Source organism: Moschus berezovskii, chromosome 12 (assembly GCF_049115385.1).
Source record: "Moschus berezovskii isolate FMDL1 chromosome 12, NW_MosBer_1.0, whole genome shotgun sequence".
In the NCBI taxonomy this organism is placed as follows: Eukaryota; Metazoa; Chordata; class Mammalia; order Artiodactyla; family Moschidae; genus Moschus; species Moschus berezovskii.
The window spans coordinates 84970907-84985717 of NC_142471.1; positions in this window are offsets into that span (position 1 = coordinate 84970907).

Here is a 14811-nt window from a genome sequence, read left to right on the forward strand (position 1 = left end):
TCTTCCCATGTGAACATTCTTCATGATTACCCCAGAGGGGACACAGGAGTGGGCTCATGTATGTGACCACAGAACTCTCTTCTCAGAGCTGTTGGTGGGACTCGTTTGTACAGAGTGGAATTTGGAAAAGTCTACAAGAGACAATATCGAGGTGAAGGAGGAAAGGACCTTCCCCTTAGGGTTCCAGCCGCACTGTATCCCTGTGGCGGCAACCTCAGGGTGTCCTCAGAGCTCAGGGTCTGGGGGCTGTGGCATCCACAGAACTGTAGCCATGAGCACTGCCTCCAGTCTCATTTCTTTTTTTTTGTTTTTTCTCCTAGGTTCCTTTTTTTTTTTTTGGATTTTTTAAAAATATGCTGCTAAGTCACTTCAGTCGTGTTCGACTCTGTGCGACCCCATAGATGGAAGCCCACCAGGCTCCCCTGTCCCTGGGATTCTCCAGGCAAGAACACTGGAGTGGGTTGCCATTTCCTTCTCCAATTTTAAAAATATAAATCCATTTATTTTAATTGGAGGCTAATTACTTTACAACATTGTATTGGTTTTGCCATACACTGACATGAATCCTCCATGGGTGTACATATGTTCCCCATCCTGAACCCCCCTCCCACCTCCCTCTTCCCCTTATCCTCCCTCTGGGTCATCCCCATGCACCAGCCCCGAGCATCCTGTATCATGCATCGAACCTGGACTGGTGATTCGTTTCACATATGATAATATACATGTTTCAATGTCATTCCCCCAGACCATCCCACCCTCGCCCTCTCCCCCAGAGCCCCAAAGACTGCTCCATACAGCTGTGTCCCTTTGGCTGTCTCGCATGCCAGGCCTGTTTCTGACCCCAGTCCCTGCATCTCCTGCCTCAGCCCCTCCTCACCTCCCCTCGTTCTCACGCCCACCTCGTATTTTCTGTCCTCCTTGCCACGTAGTCTCTTGGTTTTACCAGGACAATCTTCTGACTGTCCACCCCACCCCACCCATCAGCAGGCATTTGACCTCGCCCAATATCTTCAGTTTGATGGGGGAATGATGTGGCTCCTTAAAAAAGAAGCTAGATTTCCAAATGCTGAGTCACTCATCCCAGGGAGCACGCCTGAGGGAGAAGTAGGTCAGCCTGGGGCGAGCCTCCCTGCCCACCCCCAGGAGGAGAAGCGCCGCCAGAATACGGCCAGCTCACGGAGGGGGGGTGCTGGGGGGGCTGGGGGGTGGGCAGGGCTGTTCTGAGGGCTTCATGAGGGCTCCCTTGTTTACACTGCGAACCTCTCAATCTTTCATATGAAATCAAGGCACAGGGAGGTGAGAAGGAGTGGAAACCCAGCAACCAGGCTGCCCTGCTGACAAGATACTGTAGCAAGAGACTCAGGTTACCACTCATTCACCCATTTATTCATTCATCAAACATCTGAGAGCCGGCCCACCCCGAAGATGCTTGCACTACTAGAGGAGTTGGACAAACAGAACCCTACTTAGGACGATGGGGGTCAACGTCTGCTGGGAGGAAGCCCAGGGTGCCATGAGACCACCTGGAGGGGCATCCAGCCTGGACTTCAGGAGTAGTCAGGGAGAGCTTCCTGGAGGAGATGGTCACTGAGCCAAATCTTAAGAAGTGAGACATGGCCAAGTGGAAGGGTGTGTCAGCTCAAGGAAGCACATGTGGGGGGAGTTTAGAGAACAGAAGACAACGAGGGCCTTTGGGGGCACTTGGGCAGAAGGAGGGGCAGCAAGAGACTAAAGCCAATTAGAGTCAAGAAAGCTCTCTGACCCACAGGCACACCTTAAGCTGGAAAGTCTGGATTTGGACCCTGACTCTATTTCTAGCTGTGTCACCTTGGGCAAGTTAAAGAGCCTTTCTGGGCTTCAGTTTACACATCTGGAACTTGCAGAATGGAGCAGTACCTTCCACAGACAGCTGCTGGGAGGGAGAAATGACCTACCAGGTGTCAAGCACTTCACCTGGACAGAGGAAGCCCTGCCCAGTGGTGTCACCACTATCAGCTGGCGAGAGTCAGCCACACAGCTGACAAAGGACTGGGTTACTCAGCCCCGCAGACAGGGTCCATCAGAGCACGAAGGTGGGCTTGGGGCTCCCACAGAGGGGGAGAAGAACAAGTCTTCAAGCCAGCGAGACCCCAGGAAAACCCACCCTCCCACCATTGACAGTGAACTTTCAGGTGACTTAGCAGCAGCAGCAGCAGCCTCCTTCCTAAGATAAGACTATGCCAATAAATTCCACTGAGATTCCAAGATAGTTCACTTTGAGTTTCTCCCAGTCCTAACTAGAAACACACAACACGCATGCACACACACAGCACAAAGGAAACCCAGAAGCCCACCGACATGGAAAACATCACAATGCCTGCCTCTTATCTGGCCAGGTGTGTGTGGGCAAGATGGCAGGAGGTGGACGTGGCACTCTCCCCACCCCCACAGTGGAGTGGTCTGAGGGCAGAGGGGGCTGTGACAGGGGTCATCTCTCCCCGAGCCTGGAGTATTTGGAAAGGATGCAGTTGGTTCAACCCGTAATAACATCCAGACAGATCCTGGCTAGGGCTGCATCGTTTCCCGCAAAGACTCCGGTCATCTCCCTGGAGAACTTTAAGGGTACAGTGAGCCAGCCAAGGCTAGTGCCTCGATCCTTTAACACAGGCTCCCAGAACTGATCATGTCCACTCTGGATGAGACATGCCAACCGATGCAGGAGCTGCAGCTCGTGACCTGTGACCTCAGTGTCCCCTCTGCCTTTCAGACTCAGTCATCAGGGGCTCTTGTGTAAGTACCGGCCCCCACGAAGAGAAAGCACACATTGTTCTGATTTATAGAACACTCTGGAGCCCCTGCTTCCAAGCACCGATCCTTTAAAATGACCCTGATCACACTAAATCATATAAAAGAAACTTTGCACTTTACCAAAAAAAAAAAAGTTTTAATATTCTTTGATGAAATAAAACAGCTTGCTGACTCATGAATGTCACCAACTACATTTGGAAGTACCTTGTTTTGGCATCGTGCCTCTCTATCAGAAGGGAAGGGCGGGCTGCTGAGCTGAAAGGTGAGACGTGTCTAGACTGGGTCCCTGAGCCCCTCAGGCTGGACTCTGTTGCCCCAACCAGGCTTGTTCCTGCCTCTGGCATCTGTCCCATCCAGTGATGATGAAGCTCACTGCATGCTCACCCCGTTTGCCTGCCAGCCCCTGCATCTCCTCAACCTTGAGGAGCCCTGGGACGAGTCATATCTGTCTCCTGTCTGCCTCAAAGCCCCCCTTGCCTGGCCTCACCCAGCAGCTCTTCTCTAATCCATCGTTGAGACTAGCGCCTATGAAATGAGGGACGTTCACCACCCTAGCTCACGCCTTACGCTGGAACCCAGCGTATCTGCTCCAGGGACCATCACTGCCACTCCCCTGTCTCACAGTGCTCTGGGGACAGGGCTGAGCCCTTTAGGTAAATTTCCTAATTTATCCTCAAGCCATTTCATGGAGCGGATACTATTATTCCCATTTTCCAGATGAGGAAGTAGAGGCTCAGAGGGGTTAAGTCACAGATACAAGGCCATATGCCATAGTAAGGGTCCAAGAGCTGCAACACAGGATACCCCCAAACCCACTGTTCTCTCCATGTTCCCTGAGCCAAATGAGCAGCCCCTGCCCCAGACTGCTCTTTTTCTGATGGTCTGGAAGGGTTCCCTCCTTCATTTTTGCCTCGTCCCATCACGGTCCCTTTAGCACTCACCTCCCTGGGCTGGGCTTTTGTTATGAAATGAATTATGATCCCCCAACTCAAAGTCCTAACTCCCGATGTGACTATATTTGGACAAAGGACCTGTAAAGAAATCTTTCAAGTTAAATAAGGTCAAGCAGGTGGGGCCCTAATCTAATAGGACTCGTGTCCTTACAAGAAGAGGAAGAGACACCAGAGTCCTCTTTGCCTGCCCCCTTCTCCGTCCCTCCATCTCTCCTCTCCTACCCTCCTCTCCCTCCCTCCTTCCCTCTCTCTGCAAACCTACTGAGTGAAGTCCACAGAAGGACACAGCGAGGTGGTGGCTGCCTCAGTTCAGTTCAGTCCATCAGTCGTGTCCGACTCTTTGAGACCCCATGGACTGCAGCACGCCAGGCTTCCCTGTCCATCACCAACTCCAGGAGCTTGCTCAAACTCATGTCCATTGCGTCGGTGGCTGACTACAAACCAGGAAAAGAGACCTCACCAGAAACGATCCCTGTCGACACCTCAATCTCAGATTTCCAGCCTGCAGAAAAATGGAGCCTCTGGGGTTGAATCCTCCGGGTCTGCAGAGTTCTGCTGTGGCAGCCAGAGCTGACTAACAGCAGACAAAGCGGGGAACGCGAGGACACCTTGCTCCCTCACTTACTGCCGCCCTTTCACCCAGACAGCTCAGGATGGAGTGCAAATCAATGAGGAACAAATGAGCGTATTCATGAACAGTAGAGCCCTGCAAACCTGAAGATCTCTGGGGCTTTCTTTGCCCGTGTCTGCCCTGGGGTCTGTGACGGCAGATCAGTATTCTGAGACCACCTCATTTTTGTGAGTCTTTGAGATTACTGGGTTTTGTTCGAGGGACTTCTGTTGCTGTTACTTTTCCCTCCAAAAAATATCCCAGCTGTTCCTGGGGCAGTGAGCAGACAAGGTCACCCCTGCTCCCCACCCCATGCGTTAAGGGCCAGAGCACGGCTCCCACATAGGCAGCGCACCAACCCCAAGCCCTGGATGTGCAGGGAGCCACACCCAGTTCTCTGTGTTCAGGATCCAGAGACCCCTGTGGGTAACTGGACCTCAGCTCAACTAAACCATTAGTGCCCATCCCCAGGTAGGTCGCATCCATTGGTGCATTTTCTCGCTTGCCTGCTCTGAGTGCTTTGTCTGTATGGGAGGAGCTCTGAGCTCTCTGAATTCTCACAGCTGACTCCAGGAGAAGATACTATTACTATCCTCACTTTGCGTGCATGCATACTAAGTCACATCAGTTGTGGCCAACTCTTTGCCACCCTATGGACTCTAGCCCGCCAGGCTCCTCTGTCCATGGGATTCTCCAAGCAAGAATGCTGGGGTGGATCACTGTGCCCTCCTCCAGGGAATCTTCATGACCTGGGGATGGAACTGGCATCTCTTACATCTCCTGCATTGGCAGGTGGGTTATTCACCACTAGCGTCACCGGGGAAGCCCTATGCCCACTTTGCAGGTGGAGAAAGTGGGGTCTGAGGAAGTAAAGCAGTTCTTTCCAAGACCCCAGAGTGGCAAAGGATGGAGTAGGATTCAAACTACACTCTGCTTCCTCCAGAGCCCACCCTCTGAACCTCCACCCAAAGCCACAGGAGACGTGAACACACCCACCCAGACACACTCAGGACAGTGGCGCACGGCCAGCATGTGGTGACGACACCGAGCAGAGGGCTACCTGGGCCTCAGGAAACAGTGGCCGGATGGGACCCAAGCCCTGGGTGCTCAGAGACCACCCAGTAAGCTTCCACAGCTGCTCTCAGCTGCACAGTCCCCGGAAGCAGGACAGTGTGTAGAAGGCTCTGCTCTGCTGCTCCTCTGGACTCCTCTGAGATTCCCCCTTAAGCCCTCAACATCCACCCACATAGAGCTGGGTCTCATACTGGCTCCAGACCCCAGAAAGGCCCAGAAAACCAAAATCTCACATAGAAGCAGTGACTGTGCCCACGCCTCTCCCAGGGACAGCAGTGATGTGGAAGACCCCTAACCCACTCTTGGCGCCCACTCCAGGGCACAAAAAGCTAAGCAATAACTTGCCCAGCCTGCTCAGCAGCTTACAATGATTCCACATGCCCCAGCTCACATAATCCTCAATAACCCCGTGCAGCGAGTGAGGCTTGTCAGATGAATCCTGTGTTTGCAATGCAGCAACAGAGGCTCCAAGGCGGCTCTGCCCGAGGTCCCAAACTTCAGTGGTAGACCTGGTTACAAATTATCTACTCTGCCCACAGATTGCTAGCGTCCCCCTCCACTCCTCACTGCTTTCCTCAATGTTTCCAAGGGTCTAGGTCCTTGCCTGGAAATGCTAATCCACAAACCAGGACCCTGGACAGGGCAGCCATGTACAGTCACACAGGTTACACACTGCACAACCCCAGGGGGCGCTATTCACATGCATTATAATGTCTGGAGCTGTTCTCTGAGCCCAGACCCCACCCGGGCCTGGTCCAGCATCTCCTCGATTCCAAGGAGCCTGATGCTACCCTGCCCTGTCTTCAAAGGCTCCTTCAACTGGGCCACAGTAGCCTAGATAGAGTATCTAGCTAGACACAGTAGTCTAGCCACTCAAGAGTCCATCCTAACTTGTTGTCACACTAAGCCAGGTGCCGGTGGAGACCAGGGCACACCCCCACAGGGACTTCTCCAGAAGACTGAAAGGTCCCAGAGCCTGGGGGGCTTTCTTGACATTGAGTTGGGGGGAAATCCACACCCACAGCTGCACATCGCCTGTACACCCGTTGGCTCTGCCTTCCAAAGTACCCATAGACCCATTATTCCATGTCCGCTGCATAAACATCCGACCTGAATGAATCCAGCCTGAGACCCCAGCAAGAAGACTCAAGGACAGCGTAGCACCGTCAGCAGCCAGTGAAATCCCAACAGCAGACAGGAACAAGTTCCCACCAGTGATTTATCCCTGCTCGGTCAACTCCTCAGCACCACTGATCCAACAAGAGGCTTGTACCTAGGGGGCTTGTTAGCAAGCGGGACGGTGGTAGCACAAGCCTTGCAGACCCACCCTCCAGAAGAAGACGAGTTCAGCTTGGAGCCACACAACTGTCATATTCCTTGGTAGCCCCCCCAGAATGTCTGACCATCACTATAGTTGAGGGCCAACTATACGGGTCAGGTGCTTTTAGAAATTCCTTCTTTCCAGGCAGGACATCCTTCAGACCTCATGACCACATAGGGTGGAGGGTACTGTTATTTCGCCCATTTTAAAGATGGGAAATTGAAGGGAATTTCCTGGTGATCCAGTGTGTAGGATGAGGCCGTCTCGCTGCCAAGGACCCTGGTTTGATAGCTGGTCGGGGAACTAAGATCCCTCAGGCCACACAGCATGGTGGAGACGGGTAGTGTTGGGCCTTCAGTTGTGTCTGACTCTGCAATGCCATGAACTGTAGCTCCTCTGTCCGTGGGATTTCCCAGGCAAGAATTCTGGAGTGGGTTGCCATTTCCTACTCCAAGGGAATCTTCCCAACCCAGGGATGGAACCCATGTCTCCTACATTGAGAGGCAGATCCTTTACCGTACCATCTGAGCCATCAGGGATGCCCAAATGCTTCCCAGGAGGTGGGTAGAGAAGATGGGAAATTGGAGGGAATTCCCTGGTGGCCCAGTGGTTAGGATGATGCCCTCTCACTGCCAACGACCCATGTTCAATCTCTGGTCAGGGAACTAAGATCCCTCCAGCCATGCAGCGCGGTGGAGGTAGGGGAAGAAAAGATGGGGAACTGGAGTGGGAGGAAGGCAGGCTTGGTGGTCTTGCCCGAGATCACTGGTGAGCTGACTGCAGAGACTCAGCTCCTTAGCCCCATGCTTTCGCCTCTCCCGTCACAGGCACGCATCACTTCCTCTGTTCACCCCTTTACCAGGAGCCAGGGATAAAGGTGAGCAGAACCCATCACAGGCCTGTCCCTTGTCAAGACCGGTGGGCGAGACAGGTATGAACCTGTCACACACGTGATGTAAAACAGCCCCGTGCTGTGTCCAGTGGCGGACCCAGGGCTGGCAAACTGTTAAATGGGGGGGCCTTCTGGTCTGAGGGCTCAGGAAGCCTTCTCTGATAAACTGATGAGAATGGGGGGATGTTAACAAGGGGTGAATCCTAAAGGAAATCAGTCCTGAATATTCATTGGAAGGACAGATGCTGAAGCTGAAACTCCCAATAATATGGCCACCTCATGCGAAGAACTGACTCACTGGAAAAGACCCTGATGCTGGGAAAGATTGACGGCAGGAGGAGAAGAGGACGACAGAGGATGAGATGGTTGGATGGCATCACCGACTCGATGGACATGAGTTTGAGCAGATTTCAGGAGTTGATGATGGACAGGGAAGCCTGGTGTGCTGCAGTCCATGGGGTCGCAAAGAGTTGGACACCACTGAACAAGGGGTGAGAAGGAGGACAGGAAGAGGAAGGTCAAACCACAAGGCAGGAGGGCACTAGGAGTTCTAAGAAACTGGAAAAAGCCAGGATGCAAAACAAAAGGAACACTTACCGGAAGATTCCCTTTACGTAAAATTCTAGAAAATGCAAGCTAATCTATGGTGACAGTTGTCTCCTGGGCTAGGAGGTGGGGCGGGGTGGAGAGATTGCCAAGGGTGACTGATCTGTTCATTATCTTGATAGTGGTGACAGCTGCATGGTACATACATATGTCAAAACTTGTCAAAACGCACACTACATTGCGTGTCCATTATACCCTAACACAGCTGCTAAGAAGTGAATACGCGGAAGGCCAGGCTGACTGCAGCTCACAGAGAGACAGGAGGGGAGGGGAGGGGAGGAGCTTGGAGGCCTGGGAGGGGCAGCTCAGCCAGGCTTCAACATCTCTGAGGCCTGGGCCTGCAGCGGCAGGCAGTGTCATCAATTCTCAAGGCTGCCGAAACAAAGTACCACAAACTGGATGCCTTCAGCAACAGAAATGCATTTTCTCATAGTTCTGGGGGCTAGAAATTCAAGACCAAGGTGTCAGATGGTTTGATTCCTTTTAGACAAATGTGAGACAGAATCTGCTCCAAGCCTTTCCCCTGGTTGCGGGTGATGTGCTGGCCATCTTTGGCATTCCTTGGCTTCTAGAAGCATCATCCCAGCCTCTGCCTTTATCTTCACACAGCCTCCTCCGTGTGTGTGTGTGTGTGTGTATGAGTCTTCTTCTGAATTTCCCCCTTTTAGAAGGACTCTAGTCACACTGGATTGGGGGCCCACCCTTACCCAGTATGACCTCATTTTAACTCATGACACCTGCAATGATCTTGTTCCCAAATAAGGTCATATCCTGAAGCACTGGTGATTAGAACTTAAATGTCTAAATCCACAGGTTCGATCCCTGGGTCAGGAAGATCCCCTGGAGGAGGAAATGGCAATCCACTCCAGTATTCTTGCCTGGAGAATCCCATGGAGGGAGGAGCCTGGTGGGCTACAGTCCACAGGGTCGCATAGAGTTGGACACGACTGAGCGACTTCATTTTCACTTTCGCTTTCACATGTGGACCACGACTCAACCCATAACAGATGATTTGAAAAATAAATGAGTGAGATGGGGGAGAGGTAACAAGAACTGAGTTAGAATTCAGCTCCGTCACTTTCCCCGGGGAGTCCAGGCAGTCACTTAACCTCTCAGAGTCTCTCTCTATTACTTTTAATTTTGGCTGCACGGGCTTCACTACTGCGTGCAGGCTTTCTCTAGTCGCAGTGAGCCAGGCCTACTCTTCATTGTGGTGTGCAGGCTTCTCACTGCAGGGGCATCTCTTGTTGCAGAGCACGGGCTCAATAGCTGTGGCACACAGGCTTAGTTGCTCTGAGGCATGTGGGATCTTCCCGGACCAGGGATCGAACCTGTGTCCCCTGCATTGGCAGATTCTTCACCACTGAGCTACCAGGGTGAAGTCCTGAGCCTCTATTTTCTCCCTTGTAAAATAGATCTTATGACCTGTGCTTTACTTTGCCATCAAAAGATCCCAGGATTGAAGAAAAGGATCAGCTTCCACCTAGGGCAGTTGCTTGTGTTCCAGGGGCCCTGGGAAAGCTCTCCATCCCGCCCAGCACTTGCTCCCCAGACCGGCCCTATGTGTTTATTTGTCACCGCCAGACACCAGGGACCCAGGGAGAAGAAGGTCAGGTCCCTGCCCACACACTCTCAGTTAGGGAGCGAGACCTACCTAAGCACCGCCACACAAGTATGGCAAAGAGCACCTGGGGCCATGGGAGTGCGGACTTCAGAGCAGCCACCTCTGCCTGGTGTGGTCAGGGAGGGCTCCAAGGAAGAGGTGCCTCTTCACACAGGAAATCTGCTGTGGGTCAAGCCTCAGAGGGAGGCAGGGTGAAAGGAAGAATAATGCCTGCCCCCAAAGACACTACACCCTAATCCCCAGAAGCTGAGAATATGTTACCTTCGGTGGCCACGGGATTTACAGATGTAAATGAGGTTAAGGACATTTAGAAAGAGACATTATCCAGATGGGTTCAATGTAATCATGAGTCCTTAAAAAAGGGGACGAGGAGACAGAGTGGGTCAGAGATGTGATAAAGGAAGAGGTAGAGAAGGTACCAAGTCAGCAAGAGAGAGAGACTAAAGCGCAGGAAGGGGCCACAAGCCAAGGAATGTGGGCAACATCTAGACAAAGGTCTGGGCGGGGGTCCCCAACCTCTAGAGTCTAATGCCTGGTGGTCTGAGGTGGAGCTGATGCAATAATAGTAGAAATAAAGCGCACAATAAATGCAATGCACTTGAATCATCCCAAACCATCGCTGCTCCCTGTCCATGGAAAAGTTGTCTTCCACAAGACTGGTCCCTGGTGCCAAAAATGTTGGGGACCACTGCTCTAGAAGCTGGAAAAGAAGACTCACTTTGGGCCCCAGAAGCAAAGCAGGTCTGCCAACACCTTGATTTCGGCCCAGTAAGACCTGTCTCAAACTCCTGCCCTCAAAACTATTACAAAATACATCTGTATTGTTTTAAGCCACTAAGTTTAATGCAGTTTCTAAAACTCAGAAAACTCATGAGGGTCAGGTTGGACACTTTGGTCCTGGAGGGGGACAGGCTCAGACAGGAGTGTGAGGAGGTAAAATCCCGGTGAGGTTTATGTCAGAGGGTCTGACCTTGGTTCCCACTGTCTGACCAGGGGACCTCAGAGAAGGTCAAAGATCCTCTGTCTCTCCTGGTGAGGGAGGAGTGCAGAGCATCCATACCACGGGACTGCCAGAGCCATGAACTCGTGGTGGACGAGGACTCAGGCACTCGGAGCTGCGGTTACTGAACTGGGGCTGTGACGTGGGCAGAGGGACCCTGGTGACAACAAAGCTGGGCTGTCCAAGCCAAAAGGGATATCACGTCACTACCTGACGCCTGGTTTTGCAGATGAGAAAGCTGGAAGAGAAAGGATGCTTGTCCAGGGCCTCACCAGAAGTCGAGGCCAAAGCCAGGGTGAGAACCAAGGCCTCCTAATGTCCAGCCCGGAAGTTGGGGACCTGTCCTAGCAGGAGGCTCCCGCATCACAGCTGGGCTTTCTAAACCTGGTCTTCTGCCTAAGCCTAGAGCTCAGACCCCACAAGAACTGCCCATCCTGCACTGCACCCTCTGGAGATCTGGCTTAGAGGCAGCTCATGACTTCGCTGGGCACTCCCCACCAAGGGCCACCCCATCCCAAGGAAGTCACCTGCCTCTGCCAGACGGCAGTTAGACCACTGCTAGAGCCACAAGCTAATCAGTCTCTGGTTCCCAGGTCGGGCTGGAGCCTGGTCCTGCTCGAGGATTTGTTTCTACCCTCCAACCAGCAGAGGGTGAGCAGGGTCAGCTGGGGGTCTGAATAGTAGTCCCTCAGAGCTGACTCATTGGAAAAGACCCTGATGCTGGGAAAGACTGGGGGCAGGAGGAGAAGGGGACAACAGAGGATGAGGTGGTTGGATGGTGTCACCAACTCAATGGACATGAGTTTGAGCAAGCTCCGGGAGATGGTGAAGGACTGGGAAGCCTGGTGTGCTGCAGTCCATGGGGTCGCAGAGAGTCGGACAGCACTGAGAAACTGAACAATAAACAACAAAAAGGCAGGCAATGAGTCCTGAAGCGGCCTACAAGCTGGAAGCAGAGGAAAGAACAAATATTGAGAGCCCTGAGATCCACTTTCAAAGTGTAAGTCACCTTTCAGTTCTCAGAAGACTCACAGAACATTCCGAAATCAGCTACTGGACGGATCCTCCCCTCTCGGTAGGTATGTAAGAGGCCGGTATGCCTTCAGCTCTTGGGGTTTGGCATCCAGTTGGCCTTCCCAGTGGGTCAGCTGTCGGCCATCACATTACTCAACGGAGAAGGTGGAATTTTCACAGAGAACACAGTGTCATTTCCAGAATCAGAGGAACCAGGCCGACGCGGCCAAGGCAGGGTGGGAGCGCAGCGCGGAATCGGCACTTTGGCCATCTCACAAGATGACATCGAAAACGCAAGGAGTCACTCAAGACAGCGTCTCCTTTCTTTTCTCTAAGCGCTGGGATATTTTATTGTCATCGCGTGAAGGTCCATTAGTGACGGTCCTGGAAAATGGCTCTTTCAAGGTCAGAGAAGTACAAGCAAAGGAGCAAGAAGGAACAATTACTCCAAATGTGGGGCTGTTCAGATGCTTCACGTTAGAGAAAAGGAGACATCCAGATGGAAACAGAGCCACACACCAAGATGTCCAGGACAGGGACATTTCCTGATTAAACAGAGGCAGCAGGATCGTGAAAATGGGCTAGTGGGCTTTGTACCAGACGTTGCTCAGAGGGAAATGCAGGCTGCATCCACAGAAGCCCCACTGGTTGGTTACTTTCTTCAGCCTCTCCACCTGGTCCAGCAACTCAGTTTCCGGTTGGGCTCATCGAATGGAAGATCCCAGCAAGGGGTTGGGGCAGGGAGAGAAGAGAGAGATGGGAGAAGAGAAGCGAGTCCTCAGCCACAGATCAGCAGGGCCAGAGTCACCACCTCTGGCCAACAGCGCTAGCTGGGGCGGGTTGCTCTGGCTCCAGGCTGCCATCCCTTCCTTTCTTGCCCCTTCTAGCCAGCAAGCGTAAGGGTCCCCTCCTAGGGGGACTTTCTTCGTCTCTGCCCTCTCCTTTGTGAGCAGTCCCAGAGCTCTCTCTCCTCGGGGACCCCACTTAAGGTCCCCTCTATTCCCTACGAGGACCTAAGTGATCATACCTTCTCCAGAAATTGTCCTTGGACAACTCCAGCATCCTTTCTTGAACTGCCATAAACACAACTGTTCTCTGGAGGCTGGTCTGGTTTGCCAAACCAGTTTTGAGCCTCCACACCATACACATCACCTCTATCCACGCCATGCCTGCTCAGCAGTTCTCTGGTTAGGCCAGTCACACCTTCAGAAGATCCCTGTCTCCCTGCCAAATTCATGGAACCCAAGGGCAGTGGCCAAGAGGCCAGGTGGGGCTGGGGCAAGCCAGGGAAAGAGAAACAGAGCTTGAGCAACCAGAGGTGAGGTAGGGAGGTGACACCCCCACATCCTCCTCTCCACCACCTGCTCCTTCTCTCCTGGCTTGGGGCAACAACCAGACCCAAAGTGGGGACATCATTCTCCTCAAGCTCCAACTTCCTGCTTCCTGGAAGAAAGCACATTCAATCAGCAAGCATCCACTGAAAGGTTATCCAAGCCACGCTAAAAGCAGGCATCAGGGCCTTAAACAAACAGCATCTGGACCCTGGCTGGGCTTCTGGCCTCAACCCCACAATTTATGCAGAGCAAACACCACCCCTATGGGGAAGGGAATGCAGAGTCAGCCAGACATTGTCAAATCTTGGCTTTACCACTGAACGGATCCTCAAAAGCCAACCATGAGGCGAGGATTTGGGTGCAGCTTATAGATGATCTGGGACAGGATCTCAGGAAGCCCTGGTTCCTGGACGTGGGGAGGTGTGGCAGGGAAGGGATGAAAGCCAACCAAAGGTGCCTTAATGAGCCTGGACCCCTGCGGGGGAGCCCCAAAAACCCAGGCAGAGCAGCCTGGAGGTGTCCCACTAGGGCTCGGAAGCTGGGAATTTATCTAACAACCCCCTTCCCCCGCTCTAGGGTATCAACTCCCTGACCCTTCAGACTGGCCATGCACGTGGGCCAGCACCAAAGGACATCCCTAGAAGAGAGGCAGGAGCTGTCTGTCGGTGACCACAGGGATGGGCTGCTGAGCATACTCTCCACCGTTCCCTTGGCCTCTCTGAGCCTCACTGTGAAATGAGCACAGAGTGTGGGGTGGCTGAGCAGCAGAAGGCGTCAAGTGCTGGCACTCAGACAGCCCGCTTCAAGGACTACAGCCCATGATGTTGCGGTGGAGGGATCTGACACCTGGGGGACTTCCCGGAGAAGGAGGTATTTAGAGAATGGGTCATATTTGATAAAGGATCTGATCTGATAACCCAATACTTCTTTCATGGTACCCCTGACACTTTTCCTCTGGAAGGGACCTCAGAGGGAACCTAGTGATTCCTTAGGAAAATAAAAAAGGGAACCAGGGCACAGAGAACATGAGAGGACCCCTGGTGAGAGGCTGTGCCCACCTCCTCAGCCTCTCAGCTCACCCCCCTCCCCCCCCGCAGATGGCCCACCCTGGGACACCATTGATGTCCTCGGACACCGCTAGGATAGGTGGTTGTTGTTTAGTCACAAAGTTATGTCTGACTCCTTGCGACCCCATGGACGATAGCCCACTAGGCTTCTCTGTCAATGGGACTTCACAGGCAAGAATACTGGAACGGGTTGCCATTTCCTTTTTCAGGGGATCTTCTTGACTGAGGCTAACCCACATTAGGACAAGTGCCAATTCTTAAACACCCAGCTGCCCAATTTATTCAGTGTGTAAGAGCCTCACAAAAATGCTCTCTTGCAACAGTTGATGAAGCCAACTGCCCAAACCCAGGAGACGACTAATGGTTTAAAATCCATCATATAAGTTTCATTCTTCTGATTTCAATCCCTTTTCATTCTGTGAATATTTTCTGAGGCTTTTAGGAGCCAGACATTGAGAACTGAGTCCAGAGGGGAGACAAACCCGTCCAGAACAATAATGCCATCCAAGTGCTATAGGCATGAAGGAAA